At 47.0% G+C, this 16,655-nt stretch overlaps 1 protein-coding gene across 2 annotated transcripts in view; it reads left to right on the top strand.

Annotated features, from left to right (window-relative positions):
- Window positions 1-241: 241 nt before the first annotated feature.
- The window catches only part of EPS8L2 (EPS8 signaling adaptor L2), a 79,268-nt gene continuing 62,854 nt past the window's right edge, over window positions 242-16,655 (top strand). For both annotated transcript variants that reach the window (XM_085307334.1, XM_085307333.1), the window contains exon 1: window positions 242-515. The gene's annotated coding sequence lies outside the window, so the exon portion shown is untranslated. The remainder of the gene's footprint in view (window positions 516-16,655) is intronic.

Raw genomic sequence — 16,655 nt, 5'->3', positions numbered from 1 at the left:
CGCTGCCCCAAACCCTCCCTCGGCTCGGCTTTGGCTTCCCTCGCCTGGGAGGCAGCCAAGGCCCCAGTTCCTCAGCGCCTTGCGAGGATGCGGCTGCCCGCSGGGGCCCCGGGCTCCTAGTTACACAGTAACCTGTTGCTCCGGGTCCCAGCTCCACCTCTCACTGTCTCCATTTCCCTCCCCTCCTCTGCTCCACTCTCCTCTGCCAAGAAACCTCTGTCACCTGCTCTCAGACAGCTGGGCGAGCGGCACCGAGCGGGGCGCAAAGCCAGAGGCGCCGGCACCCCCGGGGCTGGCCGGTCAGGTGGGCTTCGCCTCGCTCACTCCTCCGTCCGGGCTGCAGAAGGCGCCGAGGCTGAGGCGCTTGGGCTCCACGCAGMGCGCTTGGCAGGCAGAGAGGGAGCTTGGCTGCTGGAGAATGGCAGCAGGATTTAACTAGGAGGGCACAGCTAAGCGGGAGAGGAAATACAGGCGCCTGGGACCCCACTGGAGACAGGAGAGGCTTCTCAGCACTGGTAAGTCTCTCCTTTCAAACCCTAACATGTCACACACCCACCCCTTCCCCAAATTCGCCTCCTTCAAAAACCTAGTTAATTCAGCTGCAGAGGGAGTATGTTCAGAAAGGGGACTGCAGCTGGGAGGACGCAAACTGATTAGATTTATATTTCTTTTTTAAAGGGGAGAAAAGACATAATTTTTCTTTTTGTCTTTTTTTTTTTTCTGATTTGTTTCCCGTTCTTGTACTTCCCAGCCGGCCCAGATCCAGTAGGTGGTACTTTCTTGGCAGCAAAACATCCGTCCAGCACAGAACAGGATTTATTTATTTTATTTATTTTATTTAATGAATTCTGGAGACGATAGTTTCGAGCAGCTGTTTGTTTGCAAACCCTGGAGTTTCCTTTTTTTGGGGATGCGTGCAGAAAGCATTTTTACCTTTTCCCTGCTGAGGTCCTACCCAAATTGTGCTCTCTAAGCGGTGAGTGCTCACTGCCTCTGACTTTGGCAAAATTTGTTATCCTGTTTCCAAACTGAGGGAAGGCTCGTTCTGCGCCATCCACCTCCCATGACAGCCCAAGCTCCCCGTGAGCCTTAGTCCGTATTAATGAGTTAGAGTGCAGCTCTCCTTTCCCCTTTCACTTATTTGACTGGGAAATGCCAGTGCAAATTGCTGGCTGACAGGTTTGACAGATATTTTTAAATATTGGGAATAATTATGAGATAATATAGTAGCAAAATGCAATGACTGCCTGGTGTAATTAGGGCAATGGAGAGTAACACTTCTGTTGCCAGGCTGCTTTGAAATGCTATGATGTGAACCGAGCAATGTATGCAGGGAACCTGATCTATTGGTGGTTGCTCATCTGAGAGTTCTAGTGCTTTGGTGGAATCTCCCCCCTAAAAAGGACTTTTGGGGAGTTAAAGAAATGCCAGCAAGAGGCTCAGCCCCCAGCTGATATGCAGCATCCTGGCTGGCTGAAGGGGAGATCCASTCAAGTTTTCACCAGGACAGCATCATTTTCCCAGCTCCATTTAGTTGACAGATTGAGTTGTTCGACTGAGAAGGGAAACAAAATAGTCCTTCATAAATGTAAAGGGTAGAGAGCAGGACTGAATCAAGGAGCCCTTTAAAACACTGCTTTGAAGAGAGGCTTGGGGTCCATGGTGAGAATGTGTCTGATAAATGGCAGATGTGATGCCAGGCATTGCTACACCCTGATTAAACAAGGTTTAAACTGATGTCTGGGATGACACTAACTATTCAGTTCTCCTGTGGGGTCCATAGTTGGACCTGGCCTGAACCTGTTACCGCTTTCCACTGCTGGAGCATTAGGAAGCAAGGCTGGCTGAGGACCTGTCACTCTTTAGGCTGGCTCCTAGCCATTTACTATATACAGAAATCTGGACAGAGTCCCAGTGCAGGATCTGGTCCAGTGCACTTTGCAGGGCAGGGCGGGTTTGTCATAATACGGGTTAGAGGGACTGGAGGCATTTTTGGATACCTGATAAAAAGTTGAGCGCTGGCGTCACTGAACAGGATGAGGTAAGTCCTGACAAGGAGACAACAAGTAAAAGATGGCAAAGCACTGCTGATGTGAGTGCATACGCAGGCATGCATACTCATTTGCTCAGTGTGACAAAACAATCTGCCAATACAAGCTTGCAGTCTTTGGCTTTCTGCCCCCATGCCAGTTACTGCCCAACATGAGGATGGGCAAGGTGGCAAACACAGAGGCGCATAACCCAGCTACTGCACAACGATAGGAGGAAATGTTTTCTGGGCAGCAGGCTCTGGGTCACAGAAGCAGCCAGGTTCTCTCCTTCAGAGCCTGCCTTTGTTGACTTCAAACAACTAACCATCAACCAGAGTGAGTGATGAAACCTGGCATGGAGCCCAGTGAAGTAGGTCTTAAAGACAGTTGCATATAGGGCTTAGTCTACCTGACTCTCCATGGATGTAGGTGCCCTGTCTGCACGGACTGGTTTGTCGAGGCAGGCAGTAGCTCGCTTGCGATGAGTGGATGTGCACCCTGGTACAGCACGAAGAAGGCACTGTTTGACAGCAGACATCATTTTGTAGGGCTGTCTTGCTCTGGCTGCCTGCCTGACTTCAGCCAAGGACATGAAAAGCCAGGGAGGAGTCAGGAGGAACCTAGGCCAGCGAGGCCACTCTGGAAGAGTATCCAGACTGTATGTCCAGTGTAGGAGACTGTGCTGAAGGATGGTCTCAGAGCCAAAGCTGTCAGATGTGGCTATTGATGTTAGCATCTGACCCTTGACTAGATGGTCCTTAGTGGTCTAGAAAATAGAATGCTTTTTTTTGCAGCATCATGGGATAATTCAGATTGGCAGTGTAAGTTCATAGAGATAGGGATTCAGAAAACACCCTAATGCTCTAAAGGCCTCAGATGGTTTCAATTCTTCTGGTGGACAAAGGAGGGAGTGAAACAGACCAAATATATGCACTGACTTGTGTGAGCTTGAGAAGCATCCATATAAAATAAGTGCAAGTACAATGTCTGAGTGCGTGGGGCATATTATTCCCTGAAGGTTGGATCCTGGGGTGCTGCTTTGGAGCTGTGTCTCTGTTGCACTCTCTGCTTTCTTTCTCTCTTACATGCCATGGTATCCCTCTAAGTGTTAAGTCTGGGAGGCTTTGTGTTTTTGATAGAGGCCTAGCCACATTTTTTTTTTATGCAGGGCCAAAGTCTGGCCTTACATTTACTTTATGTAACAGCAGGCAGTAGTACAGCTCTTACTTCCAGGGCAGCTGTTAGRGCATGGCCTTTAGTTTATAAGTTTGTTGTGACTAGCAAGAAAATTAATCACTCTCTAAAGATGCTCAGGCTTAGCATCTCCCAAACAGAAGTACCAGGGAAAGGCTGTTCACTTCCCAAAGATGGTTTGCTGTGCTGCAGTAAAGCTTTCTCAGTAGACCAGCCCAGAAAGTTGCTCTTTCTGGAATAGCAGGCAGCGTGCAACCCCAGGCAGATCTAGCAGCACAACATGACTTTTCCAACATGGCCTCCTGAACCAACCTGCTTGACCAAGGTTCAGCAGGTGCCCAGAAAAATACCCATCTTCCTACCTATGAGGTACCCAAGTTTCTGGCTCAGAGTGAATGGGGAGGACGGTAGCTTCCAGAAACCCTCCTAGCTCATCTCATTGGGTCATGAGAGGGTCCTCTGCATGATCAGAGATGAAGCTATGCAGTGTAGAAAGCCTGAGCAATGGGGAGCAAGATTTTAGGAAGCTTAGCAGATCTAAGATCACCATTCGACTTTGCTGTATCACAGCCCCACCTGTGAGACCACACTTTTCATTTGTTGAGGTTAGAGCAGAGAGGGAGTTCAGTCTTCAGGCCCTTCTAGCTTTCAGCTTCAACCAGTGGTCATGGCAGTGGTGTGGCCAAGAGGAAGGGGCATTAGAGATTTCGTGTGCCCTACCGTGTAGCTGGAAGGCAGTGACCAGCAGCTTACCCTATTTGCTTGCAGTGGGTTTGAACTGGCAATCTCAGGGCAAATTTGCACGATCACTCATTCCCTAAAATATTTAGTTGTTGTGCATCAAATCACTGTCAAGAGGGGGTTGAATGGGATGCTCTAGAGCTGATCATTCAAATTGGTATCATTGCACTGATCCCACAGGAACAAGGCCACCTCTGCATACAGCTCAAGAGCTCTGCCTCTCCAAAGGAAGTGAAAAGCTTCCCTCTGCCTCTGCTGGAGCAGGCCTCACTTGCAAGCTTGAAATGCACGATGCCAGAGGGTTTAAACAAAAACGTCCTAATGCTTTTATTTCCTGGTAATCCAGATAAATCAGGAAGAATCACAATTAAGAAGGGAGGGAAAGGTGTGTAGCGGAGAGCTGGGCTGGTTTGGAAATCTTGCCTGCTCACCTGCATTGCAGTTCCACAGGACAGCCCAGCCCTCATTCCCATTCATTCAGTGCTCCCCAGGGTGTTTCTGCAATGTGCTTGCTGCTGCCAAGGCTCCATTCACAAGCMCAGCCAAAGCTTCTCAACCTTTGCTCTCGGTCTCTTCTGGACACTGGACCCTGGACACTTTCTTCCTCCTGCTGATTCAGCGGCCACACTGGGCTTGTTGTGGGGATGGAGTCAGTCTGCCATGGCTCCTGCTCTTCTCATCACCTCCCTGGCTAGACAGAACTGCCCTGGGGCTGTTCTCAGCTGCACTTCTGGCTATGGGATGGGGGTAGGAACAGCAAGCCAAAGGCAGGGAGTCACATGCTCTGCCTGCTAGACCGCCCTGGATCAGGCACCAAAGAGGCCAGGCAGGCTCCTTGGGCCCCAAGTTAGAAGCACCAAGTGACACGGTTAGGTGTCTGTTCCTGGAGACACAGTTGGATCAGGGGAGTCTCCCCTATCTGCACAAGGCAAGCAGCTGATGGTGGAGGGTGGAATGCTCCGTGTTGGAGGGAGTGGCAAGTGCAGCCCTGGCTGGTACTGCAGATGTCAGGATGCTCCGTGCCTTTTTGTTCAACACTGCCTTCAGCGGGGTCACAAATGAACTCCCCTGCCACAAGCATCTTCTGCAAAGATTTTCCTTACCCTGTTGAGACAGGCATCTTCATGTGCCAGRCATCCTCATTTCAGGTGCCACACTGCCACATCCAGTCAAGGCATTAACCCACATATTTGCCTCTCCTCTCCCAACTCCCAGTACTCTCATCTCAGGCATTTCAGTTAGGTGGAGGAGCCATCTAAAAGCCATGGCAGGAAGGGGGCAGGTGACATAACTTTGCACCAGCCCTGGCTGTCCTGGTGGGCTGGTTTGACATAGATGTGCCCTCATGGCCTACAGGCCTCCAWCCCAGCCTTGCCAAAGGTGAAGGCCAGTGGCATAGTCAGGCTCTGGATTTGGTGGGCTGGGGTTTTTGGACATGAGCTTGGAAAGCACCAGCAAACACTGTCTCTCTTTTGGGCTCCAGCTGGAATATGGGCCCAAAAAGCCTTTTAATAATTTGAATTTTTCTGAATTTTGTTCTTCCTGCTTCCTTTTCCTTTGTTTTTCACTGTCTTATCAGTCTCGGTCTGTCCAGATTTATATCCTACAAAGATAAAGCGCAGGCCATTTGAATGGCAATAAACCAAAGTTCAGCCACTGAGCAGTAATGCTTACCATTGCTGAGTAATTCAAAAAGTGAAATACTGCCACTGTTAGGACTGCGATTAAGATCAAGAGAACAGGCATAGTCCAAGTCAATATTGCCCCCCCCCCCCCGACTGTTTACGTGCAGCTTTCCTTTTACTGAAGGTGCCTCAAAGTGAGAACTGTCTGGGAGCCAATCACTGTAAGAGCCCCCACAGATCACTGTAAGAGCCCTCACGTTRTGTGCTTTAGCGAGGAGCTCAGTGCTACTCAATGCTTCTCACTGTGGTTTTCTAACAGGCAGGACAAGGGGCTTGAGTGGGAAGGAGAAGGCRCTGGAGCTACCACCCAAGCAGTAGGTTCTCCCAGCTTCCCCCGCAGGGGAATACAAACCAGAACCCCAACGCTGACTCACTTCATTTCTTTGGACATCGCAAGTGACTTGTCCTTGTCTACCAGCAATTCCTCTCTGACTCCTTTGGGGACACTTCCCATCCTACCACTCCTGGCAGAAGACTGATGGCAGTAAGGAGGGCTCTGATGAGCTCTGCTCCTTGGTCCAGGTTTCGTCAAAGGGACTCAAGGAGACTTTAGGCTTAGGCCAGAACTGAGATTTGTGGACACAAAATCCTCCAAACCAGGTTTGAGGCTCTTACTAGTAACTTTATGGAGATATAAGCAGCAACTCTGCCTTTGCKCTGTCTGCTGTAGATAAAGAGATAGCCATTCGCCTGAGCCTGAGACACTCCTTTCACCATTAAATTCACTTTATAAAAACACTGGGAAGAGAAGATGAGAGAAAGGCAATTGCATCCACAACAGCCCTTAATAAATCACAGTCTGGAGCCTGTTCTTATTCCTGACACTGCTGCCTCTTAATTATAGCTGTGTTCATCTGAAGAGACAGAGTAGGAGAGCTAGGCTTTATGCATAAGGGAGCACTAATTAAAAACTCTTTGTTCCCTAGATGATATTCATGCTTTTCCCTGGGAAGAAGTGAATGGACTTGTCTCTGGCCATTGCCACAAGTTGCTCTGTAACAYTGACTTTCATATAGCAAGCTGTTCATCTTTTCAGTGCCTGATGCTTTTGGCTTTGCTTCTCGGTAGAGATATGGGACTTTCAAAACTCTCTGAAGAAGGAAGAGGGATAAGATGTATCTAGATAGCCTGTGCTGATGTGGGTGGTGCTTTCTCAGCACAAGGCCAGGTATTAGGGGATGGCTCCTTGGCTAATGAACACTGACCACAATGGAGTTTTGCCAGTTGTCCCCTGCTGAGAAGCCAGCTCTTAGTTTCTGACACTAGTCAGAACTCCTCTGATGGACAGGGTGTCCTGGACTGCATCCAATGCAGCATGGAGAGACCAGCCTCTGGCTAGAGTTAGATGGACTTCAGCAGACTTGATTAGTGCTCAGATCCACAGAACAGTCATGCCCCTCAGGCTGACAGGAGAAGGAGTCTTCTACCACCAGACACCTGCATGTGAGCATCCCTAGCTAAATCTCCAGGGAGATGAGCACACAGGCAAGTGCACTGTTGATTCACCCTTATTTTTATGACACTCAAGAACACAAATCCTTCCAAATTACAGGAGAAGGAAAGTACATTTGAGCTATGGAAACTGCAGTTTGCTCCACTGAAGGGTTGATTCTCAGCTGATGTAAATCAGCATTTTCCAGATGATCTTGCAGTATTACAATAATAGTGAACTCTGGCTGGTAAAGGGAGAGTCCAGTCCAACATCCAGGCACATGCTCACTCCAAGCAGGCAGGATTCAGACAAAGCCAGTGCTGGTTGGATGTAAATCATCTGGGGGATTTTTTTTTTTAATTTTTGCAATTGAAGGGGCAAGGGTAGAGTAAAGGGGGCATGAAAGGCTCTCAGGGTTAATTGTAGACCTGAAGGATTGCCAAGTTTGTTGCTACTGTTAGTTGCTACTTCTTGAAAGAAAAGAAAGTTTCACCAGCTGAAAAAAGAAAATAAAAATTGCCAGAAAGCCGCAGCTCAGCCAGATGAGCTGCAGCACTAAACTGGGCAGGAGCAGGTTCAACAGGATAAATTGAGAGTAAATGTACCAGGGCTGTGTTCATTGCCAGTCTTTGCCTGTAAGAGCAGGTAACACCCTAGGTGTGGTCCAGCAGTTAGCTGACTGAGCAATCCTCTCACATATGAAAGCACCCTTTTCCCACTGCACTGCTGCATCTGCTCAGATTTTAAAAATAAAGTTGAAAGGACCACTTTATATATGACTTATGTTAGGAAACTTCCAATACTCATCACTTGGAAGAGAGAGACTGCTGATGTGCTGTTGTCCTCAAGCTCTGTAATGCTGCCGGTGTCACAGAGACAGTAAATAAGGGAACAGTAGTTTATTGATAGCAGAGCTGGGGGGCATCCCATGAAAGTGTCAACTGGCAAGTGCAAAGCAGACAAATGATGGTTTTACACACCATGCAGAGTCAAGCTGCATAGTATCTTGCCACAGGATGTTGAGGATGTCAAAAATGTACATGAGTTGGACAAASCGTGGTCAGATAAATTCAGGGATGAAAAAGCCTACTAACAGTTCTTAAATCCTTAAAAGAGGTAGAGAGACTGTTTGAAAATAAGATCTCTGTGTGCTGGTCATGTTCTTGCCCTCTCCCCTGTGCATCCACTTTCAGTYCTTCTTTGAGACAGGATGCCAAGTGGACAGATCTGTGGTCTGATGTGGTACAGCTGGGCTTATGTTCTTAGCCTGCCATCTGAGTAGGAACTGAGCACAAGTGATGGGAGAGGTGGCAACTACTGCATGTCCAGGCAGCTGTCTCTGCCTCCTCCGTGCTGAAAGKGAGGCTACAAGGGAGTGGACAAGCTCCAGCACCAGTGGCTGCTCAGTGGAAAGAAATGTCATGAATGTTTAATTTACAGTCTAGGAAGTGAGGACTGAGAGGGAGGCTGCATGAAATGAGCTGAACAGCCAAAGCCCATCTTCCACAGTCACATGTGAGCTGGACCAGATAGGTCCCCAGAACATCTGCTCTGCATTTGGCACAAGGCCAAAGACAATCCTACTCTCTGTCCCTTCCACTAAGACCTTGCATAAAAACAGCCAAAGGTTAGAAGAACTATCTAAGGTTAGAAGAATGATCAAAAGCACAGGGAAAGACCACAGGTGATATCTAAGCTATCCCCACCCTCAGCAGTCCCTTGATTTGATTTTCACTCCAAGACCACTGGTATTTCCCTAGAGTGCAGTGTGTGACTCTGACTCCAATATGACCTGTCCTTGGCCAGATGAGTGTATATAGCAGCCAAGATGCTGCACACTGAGGCCACTCCCCACTCCAGGGCTATAGGGACAACTTCATTCAGATCCKCTTGTCCCTGCATCTTGCTCCTGACAACCCAAGCTAAAAGAAGATCTTGTTAGCTTATAATACCTGGTTTAGTAGTAGACCCACACAAATCTTTTGCCATTCATTAGTCCTCCAGGAATAATGGAGGACTGGGGAACCCTAGGAATAGAACATTGCCGTAGCCCAAGTGAGTCCCACTAGCAAAGAAGCATCAGGGCTGTTTATGCTGAAAGAGCATCTTGATGAAATGTTGGCAAYGTCCTGTCTTTCAGACAGCTGTGGGCAGGAAGGCAGCTTCCTGACCAAATTCAGGCCAGAAAGGGATATTACTGAAAGAGCCAAAAWTTACATATCTGTATATATATTCATCTTTGGCTGAGGAAGAACTGTATGGGAGGACTGGCTAGCAGGGTTGCATCCCTGCTGTCAGGAGAGCAGGTGTTTGCTGAGGCGGAGGATAGAAGGCACCTGTTTCTCCATTCAGTTGACTGCTGTACCTTTTACTCTCATGCTCCCTGTCCCTCTCAAAATCTCGKGTATTCCTGTGTTGGTGGGGCTACCTGCCCCCCTTCCTCCAAAAGACCTTCAAGAATGTGCCAGGTCCTTAAATGTGCGAGTTTAGACACAAACTTGCCTCTGCTAACCCTTCCTTGCTCTGGAGATGACCCAGTAACCTGCAGATCATGTAGGGATCAGCACACCAACATGCCCTAAAGAGAGTTGATCCAGTGGGGAGGACTGTACTCTGTTTTAAACCACAGGCTGTGGTAAATGTCATTCCTAACACCTTTTTTGGCTGTAGGAGCAGCCAGGTTGCTTGTGTTAGCATGACTGGGTGCCATCCTCCAACAATACCAACACTTGCAAAGACTGGTYGTCCACCCTGGCTTAAAGGAGTTTTCTTGCTCCTTCCTCCTCTCCCCTTTGAGGATCATAGGCTAATTCAGGTGAGAAGGGATCTTAGGAGGTTCCTAGTCCAACTTGCTGTGCAAAGCAGGGTGAGCTCTGAAATCAGACCAGGTTGCTCAGGGCTTATCCAGTCAGGTCTTGAAAATATCCAAAAATGGAGACTGTACAGCCTTTGGGGGCAATCTGCTCCACAGTACTGAGGTTCCCATGACAGAAAGGGCTCTTTCATGTCTGCTTGAAGAGACTTAGCTATTCGGGACCAGAAACCCTTCTCCAAGTCCCTGTGTGGGCATCTAGGAGTGGTTAGTGAAACCTCATCTCCTCAGGCATTGCRAACAACTCTTCTATCTCCTTCCAAGCCCTGTAATCATTCCTGGCCCAGCTAACTGAGTGCAGTTGCAGATTGTCATCACAGAGCTCTGCTGTGGGGACCAATTGTGCTTTTCCCTCCTTGCCCTTGCAAGAGATTTCATTTATTTATTTATTTATTTATTTGTGGTTAGATTGTTAAAACACTTCTGCAACATAAGATTAGAAACTACCTCTTAAATTCTTTTGATAAACCCAGCCTCACACATCCTTCTATTCTAAATGAAACAAAGGGCAAAGGAAACACATTTTTTCTAGAAAGCTCTCGCAAGGGACTGTTCTGGTTACTGTGTAACTGGCTATTCCTGCACGGAACACCTCCTCCTAATGGCCTTCTCCACAGCAGCTTCCTAGCTTTACTGAAAGCTGAAGCGGTGGAAATCAGTCCTTGAACCTAGACCGCAGGCTTTGTGGAGGCCCAGGGTTCACCTGCATGCATGCAGGGGGACGCGCCACATTTGGCAGCAATGCTATCCTGAGGTATTTCCAACCACTCCTGCTCTGGTAACCCTCCTTGGTTGTGCCAACGCACAACGTTTGTGCAGCTGGGCTGTGAATCAGATGCTGGGACTGATCTGGCTGAAAAATAAGCTGGGAAGGGGGGATGTTGGCGGGTAGGAACGGACTTTGAGCCCCRTCTGTTCCTGCTTTGGATCACAGTGCTTCTGCACACAGTGGCTAGGGGTGAGGTGATGGCCCAGGACAGCAGGGATGGTGGGAAGTGCTGAAGTTGCTCCTGCAAACAAAATTGCTAAATTTGCTAAACAAGTTGCTAAGAGAGGAAAAGGACCATTTGCTTGTCTTCAGCCCAGGTTTCAGAGTGAAAATCAAGCAGGAGTCTAAAAGGGGAAAGAGAGGAACAGCTAACGCAAGATTACTCTATCTAGCGGCATCCACGGGGATTAATGTGAGAAATATCTCTAGCAGACTTCACCAACAGAAGGCTCCAAATGCTACAGCATGACAGGTAGCTTAAAAGAGGTTAAAGAGAAGTGGACAATGAATGAACCCATTTGGATCCACTGCAATTGTGCCCACCCTCTGCAGGAATGCCAGGCACTGACTGTAACTCTTCTCTGACATTCAGCCTCTCTTCCTAGCTTTGGCACTTGCATTGCAACTCTCCCCCAAGCCATGGTAGCYGATTCCCTTGCACTTTTTAGTGTATTTCTCTCTGTGAGGTTATGAAGTTTTGTTATGCCATTTTACTGATGGGAGCAGAGCCCTACAGAGTCTAAAGGACTTGCTGGAGGATACACAAGAGATCCGTGTTGGATTGGTTAGCCGAAATCAAGTTTCCAGTATGCAGTTTGTGCCTTGAGGAAGGACCAACTTTCCTGTTTTCTTGCGTGGAGGTTTTGAGAATAGCACCTGGCTCTCTTCCATGACAGTGCATCTTGTCTTTTGWTTCAGGAAACAGAGCGTGGATATGACACACTGTAACAGCAAAGGGCAACCTGTGCAGAGACTTGTCGAAAACATAAAGGGGATTCAGGACCCTAAAAATCCCAGTCCCATCATCAGGGAGCCCAAAACCAGCTCTGTAGAGAGAGAGGACTTACCCATAGCCTGACTGTCTTGACATAGTCATTCCTAACAAAGGCCTCACCTTTGAGAAGCAGGTTTCTTAAGGTGGGAGGTGGTGACAGAAGAAACAGAGCAACACCAGTGATGAATAATAGGGCTCTGCCACCCTGCAGCAAGGACCCTTTTACATAAGTAGTTTGAAAAGTAACACCCTCATCTTAATAATTTTAACCCACACTCTGCCCTCATTTCTTCCTTTGCAAGCTTACCACATAAAAGTGGCTATCCTCAGAGCTGGACATAAAGGTTTGATCAAATATTTTCCAGTAGAATATGTTTTGCATCAGGAACTGATTTTTCATTTCCTATAGGGACTGTCTGTGGGAATCAAAAATCTCAGCATTTTGCAGATAAAACAAGTTAATGACTGAAAATCAAAGAGTATTTTGATGAAATCCTGTTTATGCCTTTCAGAAATGACTGGGAAAGGATAAATCCCTTTTTTTTTCATGTAGAATTTTATCTCCCAAGACATGTATTTGAGAATACCAACAATAGAAAGAAAAAGGCTAGAATACTACTAAAAAGAAAAATCCCAATATTGTACAATAGTACATACATTGTACAAAAAATCCCAAGTATTGCAACATGGACATTTGTTGTTTATTCCCACCCCAGAAGCCGAATCCACTTCTCTGAGCCAGAAGGATAATATAAAATTGTTGATCCTGGCTGTATCCTCAGCCAGTGCAATACCTTGAGACAGTAGTTCAGCGATAAGTCTGCAAAGTCTCCCCAGCTGTGAATCACGGTCTGCTAACACTGGTATTTATTTCTGTGACGTGGACTGTGCCTGTTCTCCTATTTTGGTTTCCACCAAGCAAACTGAAATCTGGGACCACAGAATTAAGGAAACCCAATTCCCACCCTTGCAATAAACCCTTCTCATCCTCTATGTTCATAGTGCTTGTGAAAATTGGCTGTTGTCTGCACCCCTTCAGCAGCAGCACCACAAGCAAAAATACCTGGCAAGAAATACTACTAAGTGCATGACCAGGCTGGCTGCAGGAATATAACCATATCCTGCCCCCTTATTGACAGCCCAACCACCCTTCACACAAGGCGGCTGAGTGAGCACTGGTCAGAGCCCCAGGTGCACTTCAAGGGGCTGAATACACTCTGTAAAAAACACCGCTATGCACTGTCAGCCAAGGGTTGACCCCAAAGCCTGCACTCTCTATGGGACCATAGTTGCCACCACGTCACTGAGCTGGTTAAATTAATATTTGCTTGTTTTCTTGCAGTGACACTCATAGTAGAGCTCCCATGTGCCAAGTTTTAGCTCAAATGAATTGTTAGCGAGTGGCCAAAAATACACAGACAGGATATGAGTAGGAAGCACGAAATGGTGTGGGAAGAGATGGCAACAAATATTGTTGTGATTAGCTTAAGAAAGTTGGAAAAAGCCTTAGATATCAAACGTGATTTTCCAGAGATGAATCTCCTCCCCCAGTATATTCTCCCCCACCCTCCCAGAAAAAATCCCAAGGAGAGTATTACAGCAGGAAATGAAATTTATTGATGCATTAGATTCTCCAAGCCCAAGCTGCTTTAGGCAGACATGTGGAAGGGAAGCAAGGAGCGGCATGGAATAGCCCTATTCAATTGTATAGGCAGAGGGAGAGAGTTTGTGGTCCTATCCCTTTCTTTGTGAAAAGATGATCATGAAATGACCTCCAAACACAGTGAAATAAGTATTCCTTAATTCAGATTTACCCATCACATTCTATATCCCACTGCAAACCCAAAGGCTTCAAGAGGACCATACTGGAGACAAACTGAGGCTACATATGGCCCCAAAAGTGGCTCTCAGCATAGTCACACATTGTTCCCTGGTGAAGGAAAAGCTCTTGACATAGTGACTGTCCTGCTACACACCTGAATTTCTACCAGGCATGTGAATCAGCATTTCAGGGAGTAATCAAAAATACCATTCCTTTAGGAGGAGGTGGTAGAAATGTCCCATCAGTCTCAACTCCATCTTACTCACAACAGTGAGTCAACTTGGAGGAGTCCATTTACAAGCAAAATGCCTTCTCTCTCTCCTGAGCGTTGGTCAGGGACCAGCCCTACCACCAAGCCATCTTTCCTTGAAGCATTTCAGCCTTGTCCAGATTGGCACAAGCCAGACAAGTGATGCTCATAAGTATTACAGTCCTCCTGGGGCTAAGGTCCTTGCTTAGAAGTAATGTGGAAAATGAATTTGTCTGTTAAATTTATCTGGTAGACAAGCTTTACAGGTCATCTGTGAAAGCAGTAACAAACTAGCATAGCTGAGGCTAACATACTGGATGGTGTTAACATGGAGGGGGTCACAGTGTACTTATACATTTAAACRATAAAGCAATAGTTTAACAAATGATGAATGGACTCAAATGTAATAGCTTAAAACTATCAACACTGTAAAGGCTTACCAGTCTGTATGGCAACAACTGGCAAAAAAACCACTGCTCTCCATCAGGGATTAACAAGGACTACCCAGGTGTTAGTGTGCTATCAGTGCAGACATGGCAACTGGTAGCTGGATGGGTAGCTTTAACGGTTCTGAAAGGAGCCAAATGGGACTTTTATTCTGAAACCATCTTTTATAGCAGCATAATTTGGGGCACCAACTGATACTAGTGCGTTGTGTTAATACAGCACTACCTTTCTAGCATGGAGGTAAGAGCCCTGAGGAAAACTGCTTTTCTCTATGCCCTCTCACAGAACCTTAACATTGCAGTATCAAGCAGCAGTGACACAACAGGGACCCTCTCAACTTCTCCTTTGACCAGCCTCTAGCCTGCTCTGCCACATTAGTGCCAGCATTTGCAGAGTCTTCTGGCTGTTCAACAAATGCATTCTAGCCTGGAAAAGGCAAACTAGCAAAGAGAGATGTGCTCACTGTTTAGCAAGGCATACATTGTCTTGGGAGCTGGTACTTGCAGCCAGGAGACACGAACATGCTGCCAGTAGAGCACACAATCTTGGTGTTTTGCCTGGACACAGAGGCTCACATTCAATGCCCTCCTTCAGGCTGGGCTGCAGCAGAACAGGGTTGTGCTGTGGGACCGTTTCCTTGCTATCCATCCTGCTCTGGGATATGACACACACATGCAGAGTCATTCCCTATTTTTACTGGCTTGACGTCTGTGTCCTGATTTGTACACCCAGAAAATAAAAAGGATCTTTTCATCTCCGAGGGCAAAATGTCCAGTTCTTCTCCCCCTCTAAAAAATCACAACTATAACCTCCTCCCTGTCAGTGATCAGCCTCCTGAAGTGTAGTACCAGGCTAAGGAAAGGAGGTTATTTTTAATGGGATTTTGAATGAGGAAGCAGGGAAGGGAGAGAGAAATATTTCAGCATACAGCTGTCACTGCATTTCTCCAGGAAGTTTTCTGGGTGCCAGACAGGTCACCCCCATGAGTACCACCAGCACACACAGATGAAGATTTGGACCCTATAGTCTTCCTGCCCAGACAAATCCATGGCCAGAACTAGGCCCACTACAATGGCTCTTTTCTCTCTTTGGCTCCCATTTGCCAGGAGCTGGGTGGTGATGAAGTGACAGGTTTTAGTGACAGAAGGTGTGACACAAAACAGAAACAGGCCAGAGGAAAAAGCTACACAATTGCCCACACCACTCTTCCTTTCCCAGGAAGCCTGATGAATGTCATGGGGTGGGTTTTTTTGTTTGGTTGGTTGTTTTATTTTTTTTCCCTAGGAAACACAGCTGATTCACATTTCACTTTCTCCTATCTGAGTAGTTTTGAACTGGGGTCTTTCAGTTCAAACCATTGTAATGAGCTTTTATAGAGCCTACACTTATCCATCTCCTTCCATGTTTCCAAAAGCATCTATTAATACTTAACATACTAGTTCTGGGTCCAATTCTGAAGCTTCCCAAACCATAGCCCAAGCATAGCTAATGCTCAGCTTGGTACCCCTGGCAAGAAGCAGGCTCAGCAGACACATAACAAGCTCAAATCTGCTCCATGTTTTTCCCCTACCTGGCTTCTGCAGGGTTCATCTAACAGAGAGGAAAAGTGTAAATTCAAATGCTGTGACTCAGCATGGAGACTCTATATATGTGCCTTTCAGAAGGGCACTGGCGTCAGCTTCCAAATTTTTCCCAAGATCTTGGAGGCTGTGGCTATTTGTGCATTTTCTCTGGGTATTTATAGAACAAGGCACTGTTTAGACTTACTTTCGGTTATGTTTCTTTCAGGAGGGTTTTACCTTCTGGCAGGAATATAAAAACTTCTAATTTGGTTCAGCTCATTCGTAAATGAGCTCTCCTGTCCCAACCTCTGTGGGTACTTGGAGCCTCCAGTGCTGCCTCGACTTCTGATTTGGACCTAACTCATCAGCTATGGAAGGGAAAGAGCCACATACGTGTGTGTGTGTGTGTGTGTTTGTATGCATGTGTGTGCGTGTGTGTGCACGTGCACATGTGGCGGGGAGTGGGGGGTTAGTCTTCCATGTTCTTGCTAGATAGTCAGTGAATCTCACATCAGGAATTTGTAAATATTGGCATTTCCCAGTTTTCCTGCTCCATTGTGTTTCCAAGACCCAAGCAGTAACTCCTAAGCCTCCATTCCACCTTCTAAGCCCCTTGGTAGATCAATGTTAAGGACAGCAGATGCACTTCCTCCAAATTTCTAATGCAATCTGGCAGGGCTGAGTGATCCCCAAGAGGACAACTCATGCCAAGCCAAACTGCCGGAGAAGCATGTGGGTGTTCCCCTTTCAACACTGGGAAGTTTACCTAAACATTTCTCAGCAAACACTCTTTTTTAAGCACAAATTACTGTTTCTGAGGAGGTTAGTGAACAAGGTGCTGGCTAAATGGGTGCAAT

The sequence above is a fragment of the Rhea americana genome, unplaced genomic scaffold, assembly GCF_003343005.1.
Source record: "Rhea americana isolate MKP2758 unplaced genomic scaffold, rheAme1 scaffold_257, whole genome shotgun sequence".
Classification (NCBI taxonomy): Eukaryota; Metazoa; Chordata; class Aves; order Rheiformes; family Rheidae; genus Rhea; species Rhea americana.
This window is presented reverse-complemented; position numbering and strand designations above follow the sequence as displayed.